This window comes from Dromiciops gliroides, chromosome 4 (genome assembly GCF_019393635.1).
Source record: "Dromiciops gliroides isolate mDroGli1 chromosome 4, mDroGli1.pri, whole genome shotgun sequence".
In the NCBI taxonomy this organism is placed as follows: domain Eukaryota; kingdom Metazoa; phylum Chordata; class Mammalia; order Microbiotheria; family Microbiotheriidae; genus Dromiciops; species Dromiciops gliroides.
This window is the reverse complement of record NC_057864.1, coordinates 27,974,586-27,991,614: the sequence shown is the minus strand read 5'-3', so window position 1 is coordinate 27,991,614 and position 17,029 is coordinate 27,974,586. Positions and strand designations below refer to the sequence as shown.

The window sequence follows — 17,029 nt, the reverse complement described above, 5'->3', positions numbered from 1 at the left end:
TACTTTTATTGCTTCAGGGCACCACCATCCTTCCTGTGATCCACAACACTGGTGACATCTTTAACTCCTCACCTCACCTGTTCAATCTATTATCAAATATTGTACATTCTTCCTTCATAACATCTTTCATTTAAGTCCTATTCTCTACACTTATACAAGTATTACCTGGGTACAGGTAACAATCATCTCTCACCTGAACTGTTGCCATAACCTCCTAACTGGTCTCCCTTCCACAAGTCTTTTCTCACTTCCATCTATCCTCCACTTACCTGCCAAAGTGACTTTTCCTGGATGCAAATCTGATCATGCCATACTTCCCTGTACTGCTACTCAATAAACTTCAGTGTTCCATATTATTTCCAAGATCAAACACAAAACCTTCCATTTGGCATTTAAAGCTTTTCACAGCCTTTTCCAACCTTTTTATTCTCCTTACACTCTACTTCCCTCCTCAAATTCTATGATCCAGATGGCCTGGCCACTAATTGTTCCCTGTGCATGACGTTCCATCTTCCTAAATTACATTATCACTGGCTGTCCTCCATACTTTCCATCTTCAGTTCTGCCTCCTGGTTTCCTTGACTTCTTTAAGACAACTCAAATTTCACTTTCAGCAGGAGGCCTTTCCCAGCACCCTCCACCCCCTCTTCCATCTGCTGCTCATGATTCCCCTCTGAGATAATTTTCCATCTACTTTGTGTATATTTTTTACATACACATTGTCTATCCCCTTAGAATATGAACTCCTTGAAAGCAAGTACCCTATTTTCCCCTTTCTTTATATCCACAGCACTTACCACAGCACTTGACACAGAGTAGGCACTGAATAAATAGATACTTGGTAAATGAGAAGCTTGTTAACTCTTTTGCCATTATCATTATTACTGTCTTAACATTTGGTGCCATTGAATTTTTTAAACAAGAATAACTGCTGGTAGAAAGGCGAATATGCCTAACCAAAATGTCTGGAGAGAATTTAATGGCCACCTTTCCCTATCATTCAATTCCAAAAGAAAAAAAAAGTTTGGAGTTGGGCAATGAAAGCAGTGGGGGAAACAACTGGGCCAAATGAGGGAGCCACTGATCAATTGTCTCAATTCAAGTGAGAGCAAGTCTTCAAAATGAATTGTTGAGGGCTCTACTCGGAAAAGGAGTTTGGAGACTTTGAGGAAGAGGCATCTGTTGTATGTAGGTGGAACAAAACTAGTCTAGGCATGAGAAGCCAGTGTTCAAGTTCTGGCTAATAATAACTAGCCATATGACAAGGGACAAGCCACTGCACTTCAGCTATAGCTCCTTCATCTATAGAATTGGATCACACCCACTGTTTCACAGGTATTACCAGATGCATCATAGGTATAAATCATCCAGTCATTCAGGTTTAAAACCTTAGTCATCTTCCTCAATGACCACACCAAATCAGCTGTCAAGTCTTGTTGATCTCATTGTCCTCTCCATGCCCTAGTGAAGCCTAACCTGGTTCCAATCTAACACTCTGGCCCTAACTCACTCACTCACTCTCTCTCTCTCTCTCTCTCTCTCACACACACACACACACACACACACACACACACACACACACACACTCTTCCCCTCTAAACACTCTAAATAAAGTCCAGGCAAACTGATCCTCTTGCTACTGTTCACACATGACGCTCCATTTCCCATCTCTGTATCTTTGCATAGGCCATCCCCCATGTCTGGAATCTCTCTCCTCCATCTGCCATATTTTTAAGAATCCCTAATTTTCTTCAAAGCAAACTTCAGATGCCACCTCTTACATGAGACCTGACCCAACTTTCCCCTTCCCCAGCTAAAAATGATTTCTCCCTCCAGTCATGTTGCCAACTGGACTGCCAGATCACAGTCCAAAATCCTCAGTTTATGATGATGGGTTTAGAAGCAGAAACTGGCTCAGAGAGGGTCACAGAGGCAAATAAAGAAAAGAGCCAGAACATTCCTTTTTATCCGCAGAACGGTGAGCTTAGATTAGATGGCCTTGGAGGCCTCTTCTTGGAGGCTCTAGATATATGATCATAATACATACGTGATTTGAACCCAGGTTTTCGGTACTATACTACTTCTTAAAGAATGATTTTTTTTCCTGCTATTATTAATAGTGCTACTCAATATTTATTCCTAATGCTTCATTATGGTGTAGAAATGATGCTGGGTTCTCCAAGACTAGGCCAGCACAGCCCAAGCTCTGATACATGGTTAGAAAGGCTTCAAATAAAGCCGAGTAGTAGACTGTGGGTCAGGGAGCCTGCTTACCTCAGTTCAGAAACTCATCACCATGAGGCTGGCAGCTGAGTAATGAATGTCTTGGTCACAGTGACCCATGAAGGAAATATAAATATCTCCACCAAAGAAAGGCTTCTAGCACATTGGCTAGGTCCTTTACAAAGAATTTATGCAAAATGAAAAAGAATAGCCAAGAATTAAGATGTATAAAGGTTGCAAATGTGCAGCAATGGAGGGAGTTCTTGACCAAATGAAACCCCAAACCCATTCACCTCTGACTCTGCAGCTGAGGCAAGAGGGCTTTTAGATCCCTCACTTCCTTTGATCCTTAAAATAACCCTGCAAGGTAGTTATGGTAGATGGTGAGATTCTTGTTTTGAAGATGAAGAAGCTAATACTCAGCAATGGGAAGTGCTTTCGCAAAGGTTTTGAACCCAGTCCTCTCTCTATTCTACTACCAGTCGTCTCCTGTCAAGAAGTTACATGAAGGGGAGCAGCTAGGTGGCACACTGGATAAAGCACTGGCCCTGCATTCAGGAGGACCTGAGTTCAAATGCAGCCTCAGACACTTGACACTTATTGCTGTATGACCCTGGGTAAGTCACTTAAGCCTCATTGCCCCCCCCCAAGGAGTTACATGTAGAGAATTTTAGAGCTGAAAGGGTCCTTAGAGATCATATGTTCCAACTCCATCACTTCATAGATTAAGAAGATGGAGTGCAGAAAAGGGAAGGTAAATGGAAAAATTTACAAAGTATGTTATCCAGAAAGCCAAAACTAAAATCTGATTCTCAAACCTTTCTTTCTTCTATGCAGCTGGGCCAATATTCAAGGAATGAATGAATGAATATTTTTTAAGTGCTTGCTACTCACTAGGCATAGCACTGATAGGGAAACAAAAACAAAAAGACAGTAACCCTTCAAAGAGTTTGTATTCTAATGGGGAAGAAAGGGATTTTGAGGATGGGGAGGCACAGAGAGAGTTTAGTTGATTATAGAGACCACGGAGTGGAATGCTTTACCCAGAAGCACTGGTAGTAAGAAATGAAAGGCAGGGAGAATAAAAGTACATGTGTAGATAGGAAGATGAGGTAAGTCAAGCATATTATTGCTGTTGTCTTTTCTCATCACCTCCTCCCAAGAGGACTTGCATGTGAACTGGATTTCAGTGAGTCAGAGTTGCACAAAGGCATCATCTTCACTCTCTTCCCTTGTCACTGAAGTCCAGTGGCAAGACAAAAATAAAGACAACTAGAGAAGTCCTGGGATGCAGTGGACGACCTGGGAGTCTTTGATGTCTGACCAAGCTCTAAAGCTCCACAGGCCTGCTTCAGTTACCTTCAAGACCACTGGAACAAGTTGTTCTCTGCACACTTTGTCTGGGAACAAGTCTTCACATGCTTAGTGTAGACATCCCCCTACCTTACTGATAGACAGTTACCCTCAATCTGGCTTAGTTAGTTTACTAAAAATATTTTACTGGGGTGGAGCCACTGTGCATGCTACAGCTTCTTGGAACTATAGGTGAGAGTTGGGTGACCCACTGGACTCAAAAGGTGGATGAGCAGCCCTAAAAAGGGCTCATCAAGCCCTCAAACCAGAAGTGCTAGTCCTCCCATAACACCCCATACACCTCATACAACAACAATAACAACAACCAAGTAAGATGACTATGTTCCAGGATAAGAACTCTAACTATCAGGGGATCAACCTTCCCACCTATCCCAGGGAGTAGTGACATGGATTCTCAAGGGCTCTAAGTTCAGAGATCCCAAAAGGAAAACTCCTAGGAATATTAAAGACAAATTCCAGAGCTCTCAGGTCAAGGAGAAAATATTGCCAGCTGCCAAAAAGAAAGAATTCAAGTACTGTGGAGCCCCAGTCAGAATAGCACAAGATCCAGCAGCTTCTACATTAAAGGACCAGAGGGCATGGAATATGATATTCCATAGGGCAAAGGAATTGGGATTACAAGCAAGAATCACCTACCCAGCAAAACTGATCATAATCTTTCAGAGGAAAAAGTGGGACTTCAATGAAAAAGAGGACTTTCAGGTATTTGTGATGAAAAGACCTGAACCGAATGGCAAATTTGACTTTCAAATACGAGACCCTAGAGAACCATAAAAAACTGGAGTTGGGGGACATACCTGGGGTTGTGCAGTGGGTAGACTGTCTTGTGTCTGAGGTCGGGTTTTGGCTGGGGTCCCCCTGGGTCCAGGGTGGATGCTTTGTCCACTCTGTCATCTAGCTGCCCCATGATGACATCTTTAGGGTAAAATTGAGGGGTGAGGGAAATGCACTGGGGGAGGGAGAAGGGCAGATGTAGCATGGGGTAAAATCCCAAATGAAAGAAACAGGAAAGGGCTTATGGAGTGGTGGAAGAGATGGGGGAGGAGCAGGGTAGTAAATGAACTTTACACTCATCAGAATAGGCTCAAAGACCTTAATCTCATCAGAGCTTGGCTCAAGGAGGGAATAATATACACACTCAATTGGGTGGAGTAATCTATCTAACCCTGCAGGAAAATAGGAAGGGAAGGGGATAGAGAGGGGCAAAAGAAGGGAGAGCAGATTTGGGGAGGGAAGAGACAGAAGCAAATCCCTTTTGAAGGGGGATAGAGTGAAAGAAGATAGATAATAGAGTAAATGTCATGGGGAAGGGAATAGGATGGAGGGAAACAGTTAACAATAGTAATCATGAAAAAGAGAGGGGAGGGGGGGGGGTGGATTGTACCAAAAATATTTATAGCAACTCTTTGTGGTGGCTAAGAATTGAGAATCAAGGGAATGTCCATCAATTGAGGAAGGACTGAAGAAGCTGTGGTAGTATATGATTGTAGTGGAATGGTATTGTGCTATAGGAAATGATAAACAGGATGATCCCAGAAAAACTTGGAAAGATTCATATGAACTAAGATATAGTGAAATGAGCAGAACTGGGAGGACATTGTGCATAGTGACAGCAGTATTGTTCGATGAGCAACTGTGAATGACTTAACTACTCTCAGCAATAGAATGATCCAAGAAAATCCCAAGGGACTAATGATGAAGTATACTATCCACTCCCATAGAAAGAACTGATAAAAAGAGCACTTGTGGATTGAACATATAACCTATACCAGATTGGTTGCTGTCTTGTTGAGGGGGGGAGGGAAGAGAGAGAGGGAGGAAAATTTGGAACTTTAAATCTTAGGAAAATGAATGTTGAAAACTACCCTTACATGTAACTGGAAAAAATTAAATAAATGTTGGAAAAAAATACATAGAATTGGATAAAGCTGTAAACGGGGGAGGGGGGGGGCGGCAGCACTCATGTTATACATTCTTTAAGGTTCAGTAAACTATGGGAACTTGATTTTGATATTCCTCTTATTGTTAGCAAGATCAGAACCATTAGGTTTCAGGTAGTTTTTACCGAATGGAAAAGTTATTGGGGGAATAGAATTTGAGAGACTGTACCAATTTGTATTGAGATCTGTATTATATTGAGATTTTAATAGGAATATCTGAGGAGTCTCTACATGCAAACCTGGGAAGTAAATCTACTGGAGAAGTGCCTTGGAGACAAGACATCTCCCAAAGTGCCCCAAGAAAAGTAGTTCCAGAGACCGGACAGTTATATGGAACATCTGAGATCCACGATGAAATTGCTAACTGAATGGACACTGGGAGTGTGTTACTGAAATTACAAAGAGACTTGATATTAGCTAATGCTGTTAACCATGCTTGATGTTGTAGTCTTGGTAGTCACTGAGAACTGTTCCTTGTGTTATACCTGGGGGTTGTTACAGAATTTTCCAAGGAATAAAACCAGTCTTAAAGGGACGCCGTACAGGGTATTTCTGAACAACTGGCTGTATGTAACTAGCAAAATGACTTGGGAAAACAGGATGGCCCTTGATAAGATGTTAGCAGAAAATTCAGGGGTTGACACCACCTGCATGGGATGGGTGGAATCCTGATTTGGAAAATAAAAAGGTTTATCCCCTTCCTTCCAGGGCTAATTCAGAGGCAGAGGATATATTCAATAAATGAAATGAGAGGAGCCCCAATAGTCGAAAATAAAAGAGGAGGGATTATGAGGAAATAGGGATTGGTCTCCTCTCAATAAGAATATAATAGTCACCATTCAAATTACACTCCTCCAGACCTATTTGAGGAAAAAGGTCACATAGTTCAGGGAAATCCTGAGCTGGACAGATTCGGTCAACTCCCGAGCTGTGTCCATATAAGGGAGGAATTGAAGAATTGTCCCTGAATCACCTCCCCCATTGGCTAAGAAATACTGCATTCTGTTTTGGCGTGTAGATTGTAACCCTTGAGTAATTGGACCAATGATGAAAAAGGGGAGGGGCCATTTTGCACTGGGGATTAGGAGATAAAAGGTCTGCAAGCCTCCATTTTTTTTTTGTCACCCCCCCCCCCACGCTGGACACGGAGTTACCCATTCCCACAAGAATGACAATAAATGAGCCTTTGAAACATCACCACCGCTGAGTTCCAGAAATTATTGAGGAGTGATTTTCTCCTCACATAGGGCATGAGGCCAATTAGAAAAAAAGTAGTGGGCTAAGTGGTGGGAATTGCATTTGTCCTGATACCACTTGAGACCTCTGGTTCCTGAAGGTAGAAGTCTTATGCAGGAAGCCAACTAGAAAAATGGAGAATATAGGGGATGGTTCTTCTAAGACGCCTATTTTCCACAAAATGTCAAGAATGAAACTAAATGTATGTTGATCAAGCCTTTTAGTTTTTAACAACTATGAAAATAAAAAGGAAACTAGGATTTACAGTTAGAAGGCAACCATAGGAAAAAATCTAATTCAATTCCCATATCTGAAAGAGGAAGAAACTGAGAGTTTCCAAAGGAAAACCAGCTTGATTAGGGGACCCACAAATATTAAGTCATAAAGAAGCCAAAGTCTCTAGTTCTTGTCCCTAACTCACTTCCTGTAAGTCATGACTCTTTCCAAGAGCTTGGTATAGCATGGTACTGCTTCCTATCTATAGGAAACCATTATGAGCAAACTGTGAAGACTGGTGTGTAGTGGACCATTTAAAAGGTCTCTTTTGAAGAAGAAGATAGAATAATCAATCATCTGTACCCTAAAAACTTAGTACAAGAACAGGCCACTAGGTGTCACTCTCTGATAGTTTATATAAAATTTGAGCCCAGTTAAGTTGTCATGGTAAGGAATTATGCAGATATATTTCCCTTATTCAGCATCTCTTTGAATTTGGCCATGTACAGAAATTACTACTTAAGAAGCAGTAAATTTAAAGAAACGCGGAAAACTTGTCAATATGAACTTCTTACCCTGATATCTGTTTTTTCCCTCACTTCACCACTTCTCACCATGCTTAACAGAAAATTAACAGCTAAACTATAATATAGTAAAAACAAGGTTTGTAATTAGAAGACTCGGCCCAAATCTCTACTGTTCTGACCCTGGACAAGTTACATTCTCTTTTGGACCCTGTTTCTTCCTCTGTTAAATGAGGATATTTTGCTAGATGATCTCAGAGAGGTGCCAGTTATAATAGCTATGATTTATGAGTAGAAAGGAGGGTAAAATGCCTAAGAAGGTTCTACTTTCATACTCTGCAAAACAATTCCTAATATTATACTCACTTCTCAGAAGCAACTCATTCTACCAAGATATCAGGGAAAGAGAAAAGGGACTTTACATAGCTCTCTGACTGGTCTGATTCACAAGGAAGAGAAAATGTGTCCAAGAATCAGTATCATGAAGTCAGGCACACAGGCACCACTTTGCCCTTTCTTTAGTAAAGTGCCTGCCATTACATAAATTCTAGTTGACTTGCTGGGGATCAAGTCCAACAGCCTGACTGGAGACAAGATGTCAGCTGCAACATCTTTCTTAATGGTTGTGTTGTATTTGTTCTCAAAAACTGGGCACAAAACACTTTAAAGTGAAGATGATAAAATATACCGATTACAAAATGGGACACAGTCAATCAATAAACATTTACTAAGTACTTTCCATCTGCCAGGGCCTGTGCTAAGAACTGGGGCTAGAGGAAAAGATAAAAGCTAGTCTGTAGGAGAGACTCCTCAAGGAGCTTACATTTCAGTGGGGGAGATAATATGGAAACAAATACGTAGAAACAAGCTATATGTGGGAGAAATATGAAATAATTAATAGAGGGAAGGCATTAGAACTAAGGACTTGGGAAGGTTTCCAGTAAAAGATAAAATTTTAGCTGGGACTTAAAGGAAGTCTCTAGGAGAACAGAGGAGGGAAACAACAGAAGTAAATGCCTGGAGCTAAGAGATGGAGGGTCTTATTCATGGCAGAGTCAGGAGGTCAGTGTCACCTGAGCCAAGAAGACTGGAAAGATAGGAGAGCGCTAAGTTACAAAAGGCTTTCAATGCCAAAAAGAACATTTAAAAAATTTGATCCTGGAGACAATAAGAAGCTACTGGAGTTTAGTGAATGTGTGTGTAGGAAGCACGGGTAGAGGAGACATGATCTTAGCTGCATTTTAGGAAAATCACTTAAGCGGCTGGATAGACTTGGAGCACGTAGACACTCCCATCCCCATCCCTGCAATAATCCAGGTGTGAGGTGATAAGGGCCAACACTAGAATCAGGGCAGCATCAAAGGAGAGAACGGGGCATATTCAAGAGATGCTACAAAGGTAAAACTGACAGATCTTGGCAACAACTTGGATGCGGGGAGGAGAAAGAGTGAGGAGTCCAGGATGACTCCTAGGTTGAGAGCCTGGAAGACTAGGAGGATGGTGTTGCCCTCAAGAAGATGGGGGAGGAGGGGTTAGGAGGAAAGATGAGTTCTGTTTGGAACAGAAACATGTTTAAGATATATGTACTAGACATTTAGTTTGAAATGTCTGAAAGGCTGAAAGGCAGCTGGATATTAAGTTTGAAGGTAAACCGAGAAACAGTGGGAAGATAGATAAATTTGAGAATCATTAGCAGAGGGATGGTTATCAAATCCATTAAAGCTGATGAGATCACCCAAAATGAAGCAGTAGAGAGGGAAAAGAACAAAGGGCTCAGGACAGAACCCTGAGGGACACTGGTGAGATGGCATGATCTGGAGCAGGATCCAGCAAAGGAAACAGAGAAGGAATAGCCAGAGAGGTAGGAGAAGAACCAGGATGACCTAGTATCTTGAAAACCTAAAGAGAAGAGAGTATCACGGAGGGGAGAGTGATGAATAGCAGCAAAGGCTGCAAGAGAGGTCAAGAAGAATGTGAATTGAGAAAAGGCCACTGGATTTGGCAACTAAAAAAATCACTGGTAACTTTGGAGAGGGCAGTTTTGGTGGAATTAGGTCAGAAGCCAGATTTTAAGAAAATGAGAGAAGAGGAAGTGGGGAGCTACCTATTGTACGTGGCCTGTGTGTGTGTGTGTGTGTGTGTGTGTGTGTGTGTGTGTGTGTGTGTGTGTGTTTTGGGTTTTTTTGCGGGGCAATGGGGGTTAAGTGACTTGCCCCGGGTCACACAGCTAGTGTCAAGTGTCTGAGGCCGGATTTGAACTCAGGTACTCCTAAATCCAGGGCCGGTGCTTTATTCACTGTACCACCTAGCTGCCCTCTACATGGCCTTTTCAAAGATCCAGTGAAATTCTTTTCTGGGCTGTCTCTGATAAAAGTTAAAGTACAGGTCCATAGACATTTCCAAAGTAAGATTAAAGTATACTGTCCAAACACATGGTCAGTCCCAGACCCCTCAGGATCTCCCATCTGTCTAAGTAGGACCCTGAAAAGCTGGAAAACAGATCGAAGAGAGCAAAAAGAATGGTGAAGGGGCTGTATTCAGTAAAATCATTAAGTATTTGCTATGGTGCCAGGCACTAAGAGATAGACAAAAACAAAACATTCCCTGCTCTCAAGAAGACTGCATTCTATTAATTTTGAGAAGAGCAAGGGAGAAGGGATTGGGGGGGGGGGGGACAGGGAATAAATGGAAAAAATAGAAAAGGAAATCCACAGTAAATCATAACTGAAAAAAATTCACAGCAAGTTTCTCTGATAAAGGCCTCATTTCTCAAATATATAAAGAACTGAGTCAAATTTATAAGACTACAAGTCAATCTCCAATTTATAAATGGCAAAGGATATGAACAGGAATCAAAGCTAGCTACAGTCATATGAAAAAATGCTCTAAATCACTACTGATTAGAGAAATGCAAATTAAAACAACTGTAAGGTACCACCTCACACCTATCAGACTGGCTAATGACAGAAAAGGTCAATAACAAATGCTGGAGGGAATTTAGGAAAATTGGAACTCTAATACTCTACTGGTGAAGTTGTGAGCTGATCCAACTGGAGAGCAATTTGCAATTATGCTCCAAAAACTACAAAACTGTGCATACCCTTTGACCCAGCAATACCACTAGAAAGTCTATAGGTTTGTATTTCAAATTAAAAACAACAACAACTGAAAAGGACCTATATGAACAAAAATATTTATAGCAGCTCTTTTTGTTTTTGGTTTTTTAGTGAGGCAATTGGGATTAAGTCACTTGCCCAGGGTCACACATTTAGTAAGTGTTAAGTGTCTGAGGCTGGATTTGAACTCAGGTCCTCATGACTCCAGGGCTGGTGCTCTATCTACTGCACCACCTAGCTGCCCAGCAGCTCTTTTTGTGAAGGCAAAGAACTGGGAAATGAGGACATGCCCATCAGTTGGGGAATAGCTGAACAAGTCATGGTAAATGATTGTAATAGAATACTATTGTGCTATGAGAAATGACAAGCAGGATGCTTAAAAAAAAAAAACCTGGAAAGAATTACATAAACTGATACAAAGTGAAATAAGCAGAACCTGGAGAACACTGTGCACAGGAACAGCAATACTGTGTGATGATCGACTACGAATGACTTATCTATTCTCAGCAAAGCAATGATTCAAGACAGTTCCAAAAGACTTATAATAATAAAAAATTTTATCTATATCCAGAAAAAGAACTGATGGAGCCGGAATGCAGATTGAATCATTTTTTTAACCTAATTTTTCTTGGGTTTCTCTTTTTGTTGTTTATGTTTTCTTTCACATGACTAACATGGAAATGCATTTTGCATGCCTGCACATGTATAACCTATATCAAATTGCTTGCCTTCTCACTGAGGAGGGAGGGGAAGAAGGAAATTTGGAACTCAAAAAAAATTTTTTAAAAGAACATTTAAAAATTTTAAATGTAACTGGAAAAAATATTTAAACTAATTTTTTTTTTAATTTAAAGGAAGGGGCAGCTAGGTGGCACAGTGGACAGAGCACCGGCCCTGGAGTCAGTAGGACCTGAGTTCAAATCTGGCCTCAGACACTTAATACTTAATAGCTGTGTGACCCTGGGCAAGTCACTTAACCCCAACTGCCTCACCCCCACCCCCACCCCAAAAAAAATTAAAGGGAGGAAGGGGAGTGGTGAGAAACATTTGAAATGTTGTGGAGATAGAATTGACCACGTTTAGCAAATGACTTGGTGAATGATGAAGGAACGGAAACTGCCTAGGATGACTCCAGGATTTCTATGCACATGTAAATTCAAGCAGGGACAATTATAATATCTCCGCCCCCATCAGATAATAATTTTTTTTTTTGGTGAGGAAATTGGGGTTAAGTGACTTGCCCAGGGTCACACAGCTAGTAAGTGTCTGAGGCCGGATTTGAACTCAGGTACTCCTGAATCCAGGGCCAGTGCTTATCCACTGCGCCATCTAGCTGCCCCCAATAATATTTTTTTTAATTAATCTTTTCCTCACAATACTGTCTACTGATGTCCATTTAGAAAAATAAATTTTTTAAAAACAATAAAAACCCCACCAACAAAAAGAAATCCATCAATAAACATATTTCCACAGTCTGGCAAAATAAATTCCTCTATCTGATATTCCTGAAAAATGTATGTCTCTTTCAGCACTGTTCTTCCTTGCCAATTAATTATTACCCTTGAGGTTCCTGATCTTGTGTCCTTCCATATGAATTTTATTATTTTATTATTTTTAAATATCATTTTCTAGCTAAATAAAATATTCTTTTTGAAGTCTATGTGGTACAGTATTGAATAACCAAATTAATTTGAATGATATTATAATTATCTAAAGCTAGATGGAGCAGTAGATAGAGTGCTAGGCCTAGGGTCAGAAAGACCTGAGTTTATATCCATCCTTAGTAGCTGTATGGTCCTGTGTAAGTCATTTAACCCTGTTTGCCTCAGTTTATTCATCTGCAAAATGAGCTGGAGAAGGAAATTGCAAACATTCCAGTACCTCTGCCAAAACTCCAAATGGGGTCAGGAAGAATTGGATATGACTGAAACAATTGAACAATAACAACACTGTCATTTTTATTATATTGATTCGACAAAAATGAGCAATTTATATTTTGCTAACTGATTAGGTCTTTCAACTTTTGCAAAGAGAATTTTATAATTAGACTCAAAAAGCCTATGAATAAATTTCACAAGATCTATGTCTAAGTATTTTGTAGCTTCTGTAGTTATTCTGAATGGAATTTTACTTTCTAGCTCTTCTTACTCGGATTTGCTGATTATATATAGGAATTCTGATTGTGTGGATTTGTCATATACTCTTTAATTTTGCTGAAGTCATTTCAATTTTTAATTTTCTCATGAGGGCTAAGTAAAAAAAAAATCATCTGCAAAAGGCGATAATTTTGTTCTCTTTGCCTATCCTGATTCCCACAATTTTTTTTTGGTAGTCACTGTATTTTATTGGAAAACACTGGTCTATATTTTTCTTCACAAACTGAACTGAACACAATATTGCCCGGTTTAAAAAACAGAACAAAATAAAATCAAACCACTCCCCAAATAGCCACAGCCTCATCCCACCTTGCCTGCCCACCATGTCCGTTGCCTGGGTTTCTACCTCTCTTTCCCCTGGGAGGGAGGCACCAGAGGCTGGGTAGGAGAGAAATCTCTCATGTCAGACGGCCTGCCTCCTTGCCAGACTGGAGAAAGGTCAATTTGATCCACCTGGGCATTGGGTGTTGGGGAGTGTGAGAAGGAGAAAAAGGGAAAGAAAAAACCTAAGGAGGAAAAGGCCAGTCTTCCCATGGCTCCTTCTTTGTGCCAAATGTTAAGAGAGAACCAGTCGCTGATAAAAAGAGGGTTTGCTGATCATGCTATTGGATGGAGGGAGGGGGCAAGCGGAGGGAGCTGACTAGCAAAGACAGAGGCCAGACCTCCAGCGGCAGAGAGGGGAGCACGGACAGGCCGGAAAGGACGGGCCTGGCCTGGACAACCCAGTGGCTCCTACATTGCTCTTCTTGAGCTATGATCAATAATGGCAGCTGGGTCACCCCTCCCCACCCTACGCCCCCTAAAAGCTATATATGGATCTGCCTGAAAAAGAAAAACAAAACGAAAGAATCAAGCACATTGCCAGGTGACCACTGACACATTCACTCAGAGAGCAGGGCTGGAGCAGGGGAAGGCGGCTGGGGGCCTGGGGAGGGGATGAGCACCAGATATTTACTGAACAGCTCGAGAGATTGCTTTAAGAGTACAGACATTTACAATTTATACACGATGCCAAGGGAGCAGGGACTCCTCTCCCCTCCTCTCCCATAGGCCAGAACTTGGTAGAGCCAATCGCTGATAATCTGGGAATAAAAGCCAATGGGTTTGTAATGTTCACGTCAACCTCCTTTTCTTCACCTGTCCTACCCCCAACCAGCGTCTACACTTCCCTTCTCCTCACTTTCCAAGGCCACAATGGGTGGTGCCACACTGTCTTCATGCACACCCCACCCCCACCCCAACACCTCCTGTTGGAACTCCTGAAGACCTTTCACCATGGCCCCCCAAAGGTTTCGCACACAGAACCAGTGTCAGACACATGCAAACATCTAAAGGGTTTGGTTTTCCTGGCCCAGGTAGGGACACTCTCCCCACTCCTGTGTAGCTCCCGGCATGGGGCCAGCACTGGCCACTGAAAACAAGGTCAGAAATCCAAGGGAGAGGAGAGAAGCTACAGAGAGCCATGAAGGCAGATCCCCTATTTGTTGGGAGGCTGGGGAGGGGCCATCTGAGGGGTCAGTGGAGGTGCTGAGAGGTCCTGGGATGGAGAGGGAAGAAGGGAGGGAGATCAAAGAGCAGTCATGCAGCTTGGGACAAATCTCGTGTGGCTTTATGTCAGGTTGGCTTAGAACCAGGTTATATGCAAGTAAGAGTGTCAGAGAAAGAGCAGGCTCCAAAGAGAGGAGAGAGAGATCAAAGGAGAATGGGAATCACCAGCTGCCCCAGGCCTTCACTTTTGCGGTCATCATCTGTACAAACTCTTCATAGTTAACTTGGCCATCACCATCTATGTCGCCTCTCGGATCATCTCGTCCACCTCCTCGTCAGTCAGCTTCTCCCCGAGGTTGGTCATCACATGACGAGGCTCCAAAGGAACTGATATAGCCATTCCCATCCTTGTCAAAGACATGGAATGCCTCTTGGATCTCTTCCTCGCTGTCTGTGTCCTTCATTTTCCTTGCCATCATGGCCAGGAATTCAGGGAAATCAATGGTCCCATTTCCATCTGCACCCACCTCATTGATCATATCTTAGAGCTCAGCCTCAGTCAGGTTCTGACCCAGGGACCGAGTCACTGTACTCAACGCCTTGGTGGTGATGGTCCCATCTCCATCCTTATTAATCCTTATTAAACAGGGAAAAGGCTTCCTTGAACTCTGCAATCTGCTCCTCAGTCAGCTGGTCAGCCGTGGTGGGGCACTGGTGCTCTGGGCACCGGAGGAGGAAGAAGAGAAGAGGAAGGAGGAAGTGGAGGAAGGAGGAGGGAGGGTCGTGCGGCTCCGAGTGCATCAGGGGGCACAGCTCCTGTCGGATTACCACCACTACTGCGTGCTGGCTCAACCATAGACTACAGCGCAAGGGGTCCCCAACAATTTCTTTCATGTCTTATTGCTATATCTAGCATTTCTAAATTTACTTTTTTTTCTTTTATTATTTTTTTGCAGGGCAATGAGGGTTAAGTGACTTGCCCAGGGTCATACGACTATTAAGTGCCAAGTGTCTGAGGTTGGATTTAAATTTAGGTCCTCCTCAAACCAGGGCCGGTGCTTTATCCACTGTGCCACCTAGCTGCCCTTCTTTTTTTCTTTTCTTTTTTTTTTTTGGGGGGGGGGGGGGAGGCAATTGGGGTTAAGTGACTTGCCCAGGGTCACACAGCTAGTAAGTGTTAAGTGTCTGAGGCTGGATTTAAACTCAGGTTCTCCTGAATCCAGGGCCAGTGTTCTATCCACTGTGCCACCTAGCTGCCCCTCCTAGCTGCCCTTCTAACATTATTTTAAATAGTAGTGGTGATAAGAACATTCTTGCTTTCTCTCTAATATTACTATAAAGGCCTCTAACAAAATTTTTCCATTCAATTTAATACTTGCTCTTGATTTAGATAAATACTATTTATCATATCAAGGAGGCTTCTATTTTTTCCCATGATTTCTAGTTTTTAATAAAAATGTGCTGGAATTTTTCAAAAGTCTTTTCAGTATCTATTGCTACACTCCTATTTTTATTAGTTGCATAGTTAGCTATATAGTCATTCTTATGTTGAACCAACACCATATTCTTGTTATAAAGCCAACATGGCCATAAGTGTATAGTTTTCTGATATGCTATTTTACCTCTCTGGTAATATTTTAATTAAGTTTTTTTTAGATCACTATTCATTAGGGATATTGAGCTATAGATTTTTCCCTCTCTGCTTTGTTGTTCTATGCTTTAGGCATCAAGACCATGTATGTATCATAGAAAGAGAGTGGAAGGTACCTTTCTTTTCTTGTTATTACAATAAGTTTATGTAGTATTGAAATTAATAGCTTGGAATCAGGAAGACTCACATTCCTGAGTTCAAATGTGGCCTCAGATACTTACTAGCTGTGGGACCCTGGGCAAGTCACTTAACCCTATTTGCCTAGCTTTCCTAATCTATAGAGAAGGAAATAGCAAACCACTCTAGTATCTCTGCCCAGAAAACCCCAAATGAGGTCATAAAGAGTTGAACACAACTGAACAAGCCTTCAACTATTTTCTTTAAGTTATCAGTTCTGTTAGCATATACATGGGCAAAATTATTTCTGATACTTTCCTTTATTTCTTTCTCAATTTTTATAAGTTGTTTTTCATTTTTTGATACCAACAATTTGGTCTTCCCCTCCTTTTCAGTCAGGTTAGCTATTTATCTAATTTTTTTATTAGGGTTTTTTGGGTTTTTTTAAAAAATCAACTCATGTAATTGGAAAAAAATATATTATGAAGAAAAAAAAGGAAAAAATCAACTCCAACTTTTTACTGATGCAGTGGTCTCCTTTGCTTTCAGTTCTATGATTGTTTCCTTAACTTTCAAAATGTCTATGTTGCTATACAGTTGAGGATATCTGACTTGTTCAAGTTTGGTTTTTTGGTGGGGTTTTTTTGCATGCCCAAACTTGAACAAGTCAGATATCCTCAACTGTATCCTCATTCTTTTGATTTCGTTTTGTTTCTTAATGTCTCATAAAGTCATTATTTTCTCCAATGAGCTTTTATACATTCGTTTTCATTTGGACAACTCTACTTTTTAAGGAGTTTTTTTCATCAATGGATGTTTGTGCCTCTTTTTCAGTTTGGCAAGTCTGCTTTTCAAGGCATTCTACTCGTCATCAAATTTCTGTGCTTCTTTTTCCATTTGGTATATTCTGGTTTTTAAGATGGTGTTTTCTTCAATATTTTTTTATGTTTTCTTTACCAAGCTGTTGGCATTATTTTCTTTTTTGGTT

At 41.3% G+C, this 17,029-nt stretch overlaps 1 protein-coding gene and 1 pseudogene across 2 annotated transcripts in view; both read right to left on the bottom strand.

Moving 5' to 3' along the window:
• FAF1 (Fas associated factor 1) overlaps nt 1–17,029 on the bottom strand; it is a 427,555-nt gene that overhangs the window by 287,612 nt on the left and 122,914 nt on the right. The window lies entirely within an intron of this gene.
• On the bottom strand, nt 14,495–15,129 carry LOC122753349 (annotated as a pseudogene).